The sequence below is a fragment of a genome, unplaced genomic scaffold (genome assembly GCF_019419815.1).
Source record: "Pyrus x bretschneideri cultivar Hongxiangsu unplaced genomic scaffold, Pyrus_bretschneideri_v1 Contig311, whole genome shotgun sequence".
Classification (NCBI taxonomy): domain Eukaryota; kingdom Viridiplantae; phylum Streptophyta; class Magnoliopsida; order Rosales; family Rosaceae; genus Pyrus; species Pyrus x bretschneideri.
In genome coordinates, this window is record NW_025999626.1 from 19,758 (window position 1) to 25,341 (window position 5,584).

Consider the following 5,584-nt stretch of genomic DNA (forward strand, 5'->3'; position numbering starts at 1 on the left):
CGCGTATTATTTGATGACTATATGAGAGTCGAGTAGAAGCGTGGGTGTAAGTGAAACCTTAACAAGTGTTATAAATAACTTATTGGATAGTATTAAAACACAGTTATATAATATGATAATTTTTAATAATTATTTCGTGTCATATTCATATAATAAATAGCTCTATATCACAGTCTTCTAAAATATTACGACCCCGTCTATCAGACCTCGTTATTATATTGCATTTTATTTCGAAGCTGTATAATTAATAAATAGCCCTTATAATACATTTTGCGGCCTTGTCTATAATTTTTTTTCTTTTTGTTGTTTTTTTTCCTCTTCTGTATTGCTAAAATATTTTTTTAGCATCTGAGTTTTCTCTGCAAATGAGTGTAATTAAGCATTCAATTCTAATTTTAATTTATTATTGGAGATAATGGTCCTTTATATTTGCACTTCATCATCTAGTTCTGAAGGCCAACAACAACAAAACAATAACCAAAAAAAAAAAAAAAAAACCAATTATTAACAATAAATTTGCACGGATGCGTGGCATCTAACTTTATCTGAGTAACACTTGATTCACTAAATTGTCTAAGTTTTTTGATGAAGATCCATGTGGACTGGTAGCGTCTTCTGCATGTTCTTTCCACTCCACCACTCTATTTTTCATCTTCTTACCCTTCTCCCCATCCATTAATTCTCTAACAAGCTTCTCTACTTCATCCCTCTTCACATCATTACTAATTTCCATGCCAATGCCCCATTCGTTGCAACTATAGCGGCAGTCCATCTGCTGGTCGAAGAAGAATGGCCAACAGAGCATAGGCACTCCTGCGGTCAGGCTCTCAATAGTTGAATTCCAACCACTGTGTGTCAAAAACCTCCCACTGATGGATGGTTGAGGACTTGCTCCTGTGGGCACCAACTTGCCATTAGACTTCTTTCCTTGTTTCAGCCACAAACTCAGGTGGCAAAATATCGGATTCACCATTAACAAGATCAGGCCTAATTACCCAGAAGAAGGGCAACTTGCTGTTTGCAAGTCCCCAACAAAACTCCACAAGTTGTTCAGACGTCGTGACTATTACGCTGCCGAAATTCACATACACAACTGAGTTTGGCTCCTAGTGTTTAGCCATTGGAGGCACTCAGTTTCTTCTTTCCATAGACTGTATCCAATATTCAAGGGGTGTTCTGGTATCTGATCAAGATGTAATTGAAGAGGGCCAATGGGATACACAAGTGGAAGCATAGATGAGAGAGCATCCAAAACATCTCGCTCCAAGGCGTCAAAAGTATGAAGAACCACTGCTGAAGCTTCACGGACTCTATCGGTTGATTCCATCATGAAGTTAAACATTATGTCATCGGATTTGTTGTTCGAATGAAGGTTGGGAGATCCTTTAAACGAATATCCTTCATTCCTGGAATCCATCTATGACCTTGTCCAAATAGCCATTTGTCAAATAGCTCTCCTCTACAAAAAAAAAAACAGAATTTTCATTTGCATGTTTAGAAACAAGGAATTAAGAGCGAACCATAAATTCAATAAAGCTTCAGTAGTTCTGTATATAATATATTTCACCTTTGAGTGGTGCAGGGCCATTTTCGATCAAAGCACGACATTGTAGAAGTCCCATGAAGCTGCTGGCAGCAATAGTGTAGAACAGTACTATAGGGACTCCAATTCTTCAGCAGCTGTGATCGTGGATGTGGACATGAAACCATCCGAAACTATGCAAGTCCACTGGAGGATTGTTGGATGTTGTTATGCATCGTTGTTGAGCGCATTGAGGAGGTCATGAAACGGAGCCAAGAAATTTGTTTTCTTATGGTATCAACAAGCAAAGTGAGATCCTGTGTGGTATCTCCATCTGAATCTGAGAGGCCATCTGGGATGGCTGCAAACCGAAAATCAGTTAAGCCATCAAGGGAATGGGAGCCTAAAGATTTAGAAAGCGCCTGTGGTTGTACTTGGAGTTGACGAAGGTATATGAAAACCTCTATGGTGGAGAGCTTTGCAAATTTAAGCATTGCCTTGATATGGCTTTGAGTCGGAATTGGAATGCAAACAGCATGAGGCTTAGTAGCTACTGCTGTGGAATCCATTTTAGGTTTTGCGTTTGCATTGCAGCGGTTGCAGTAATGCAGACTATTTATGATGCTAACTAAGCTACTTTTCAACATCTACTGTTTGTCTTCTTGGGCAGACAGGTAAATTTAAGAGATATGAAAGAAAATAGCCAACGTTTTGAAAAAGTTTTAACGAAAAGCTCACGGTCCTGTTCATTTTATGAAAAATCATATTTTTACATTAAAATCAATCCTGATATTATCACTTTACCCTTTATTTTAGCTTTATTATTAAACTCAAAAATTTCAAACTCTTTTCATAATTTTCCTTTTGAAAAAATCTTTTGCAGATTGACTTAATCGGAGATTTTGACACAAAGTGAAAAAAAAAACTGAATCTTTCATTCATTGATTAGAATCATACATCGAGAGAGTATTTATACATACATCAAACGAGTGGTTGACTCAGCACTTTAACTTAGCAATAGCTGGTCACAAAATTAAGGCCTGAGGGATTCTTAAAAAAAAAGCTTTGAAAAATCGGCTTTTTTTTCACATCTGTTTTACATAAAAGTTTACTAACACTATAATACTGTTTTTTTTTTTTCAAAAGCACTTTTACAAAAAGTTTACCAAACACTCTCTGCTTTATTTTACAGCTGCTTATTCTCACAGCACAACATAAACAGTTTTTTTTTCAAAGCACAGCAATACTAAATCAGCCTTAACTGTAACAATACTAACTAGCTACCAGTTAGTAATCTGATGTAGGTGATGTTCATGATTAGTTTGTGAACCTGCAGTACTTCTATCAGATTTGGCCCCCAACGAATATCCGTGCATGAAAAAATTCATTGAGAAAGACACAACGGCAACTATTTGATCGCAACTTCACGGGCCCCTTATTTGATAGAGAAAGAGAAATGCTTTACAATAGTGTAAGGATTAAGAAATCTACAGGGAAGATGATTTACAATAATTAGTGGAATCGGACTTCGTGGCTTCTTCTATTCTTCTGTCATTTTGTTTATATTGCTGAAATAATCTTTACCATCTCAATTTTCTTTGGTTATATCCTATATTCACATGCATTGATTCTTCTATTCTTGTTGATATTGCTGGAGTTGTTATTCTAAATTTCTATAAAAATTGGATGCTGTATTGTATCTTTCAGTAATTTATTGTAGATCCTAAAACAATGGCAGGAGAAAATCAGGTGTGCCACCGTGAGTATACCCGTTTGTCTGCATCTGTTGTCATGTGACACCGGTGACAGGGGAGAATCTCTCACACACATAGCAAATAATGTAACATCAAGTTCAACCTGAACTAATATCTAGACAAATTTGAAGATGGTGGCTGGCTAAACATGTTGCTAATTTATTAAACCAAAAACTTCTATGAATGCAGTGCATGTTTCTTGGTTGTTCTTAAGCAGAACGTCTGGATTTTCTGAAGTTTGAATTTGATTCCCTAATTTTTCCAAGTTTGCAGATGAAGAACCATGTGGCATCTGATTGAGAAGTAACTGGAGAGGGCCAATGGCATAAACAGGTGGAGACAAACTTGAGAGGGCATCCAAAACATCTTGCTCCAATGCATCAAAAGGGTGGATAATAATTGCTGAAGCTTCATGAACTCTATTCATTACTTCAAAGATGTTAAAATTTTATCATTGCGATTTGTTTTTACAAAGTCTTTGGGGAGGATCCCTCAAACGGAAACTTTTTCATTCTTGGAATCCAATCTATAACCTTGTCCAAATGGCCATTTGTCAAATAACTCTCATCCACAACAGGAAATTTTTTATACACATTTTATAAATAAGCAATTCAAAGAGCCAACCATAAAAATCAGTGTGTTCAATAGTTGTATATATTTAGTGTTGAGTGTCCCTTTTCGTAAAAGCACGAAGTTGAATGAGCTTATGAAGCTGCATGCAGCAATAGTGTAGAACAGTACAATAGGGACTCCAATTCTTCAGCAGCAGCGATTGTGAATGTGGATAATGAAACCATCTTAAATTATGCGCATCACTGGAGGACTGTTGGATGTTGATGTGGCATCATTGTTGAGTTCATTTAGGAGGGCACGAAAGGGAGCCAACAAGTTCTGTTTTCTGACATAGTCGGCAAGCAAAGTGAGATCTTGGGTGCATCTCATCTTATCTGGAAGGCCGTCTGGGATGGCTTCGCACGAAAATCAGGCAAGCCATCAAGGGAGTTGGGGCGAGAGATTTAAAAAAGCGCTTGTGGTTGAACTCCGTGTTGACAAAGGTGATATGAAAACCTCTGTGGAGGAGGAGACCTTGATATGGCTTTGAGCTGCAACTGGAATACAACATCATGAGGCTTGCAGTGGTTGCATAATGCAGACATTATAGTCCTAGTGAGAACTTTTCAATATGTTTGTGTGGCGGTAGTTGAGATTTCGCAATAAAATCAATTGGCAATTAGGGAGTAATTCAACTCTTTTTGCGTATATGCAAAGCGTATGACATTTTCGTTTTCTCACACGTTTTCTCACGTGTGGCAAATTTTTAAGAAAGACATGTGGATTACCAAACTTAGTGGTGTGGAATACATGTGGACGTTTGGCTTCACATGTGAGCCAATCTATTCTGATTCCATGAATCACATACAAGATTTCTTAAAATTCATGTTGAGACATTTTTCTTCACATCCTTACATTCCTAGTCTTATCTTACGCAGTTCAGCAGTGAAAATAATAATCTTGTTTGAGGAATCTTAAATGAGTGATTCAAGTTGAATACAAGTCAATTGTATCGTAATAACAAAATAATCAGAAAAGTCATTTGGGTGTGATCATATGCTTGATGTGAAAGACACATAAACTATGTAATATAAGGAATGCTTAGAGAAAACTGTTTTGAGAAAGTCCTTTGGGCCTTGATTGCCCAAGGTAGGATTGTATTTGGCTATTTACACCAATTCCAACTTGAACTAAACATGAGGTTAATTAACGACGGAATAATTCGAATTACAACTTTTTTGAGAAATTTGGGAAAATAATTAGAATTTGGGCCTCGTATAAAATTATAGTAATGATTTTAATTTTATGTAAGTATACTCAAAGTTATTATGGAAGTAGTAATATACCCTTAAAGTACTATTACACAAAGTTGTCACTTGCAATTATTAGCTATGATCACAATGAGGAAGAATTATGAGTTCAAAGTGGATAGACCGAATAAGGATCGTTTGGAAGTTAGATATATAGATGATAATGGCAAGTGATGACTTCGTGCTATATATAAAAGTTTTATTTACATCTTCACTTTCGTAAAAGCATAAAATAATTTTCACTTAGTATTACGGTCTAATAGTATTCATTTTCACTTGTAAGTGAAAAATTTTAGATTTGATTATAGCCGCCAAAGCGAGTTTGAACCGTATTATTGCTAACCCATTGCGAGGCTAAGCCCACCCCTTTTCCCTAGTATAGATAATACAATTTGTTCAAAAAAAAAAAAAAGCATAAAATAACTTCAATTATTAGACCTTGTATA

General features: G+C 36.2%; 1 pseudogene; it reads right to left on the reverse strand.

The window, feature by feature from the left end:
- Window positions 1-452: 452 nt before the first annotated feature.
- Window positions 453-2,091, reverse strand: LOC125480093 (annotated as a pseudogene).
- Between the last annotated feature and the right edge of the window lie 3,493 nt (window positions 2,092-5,584).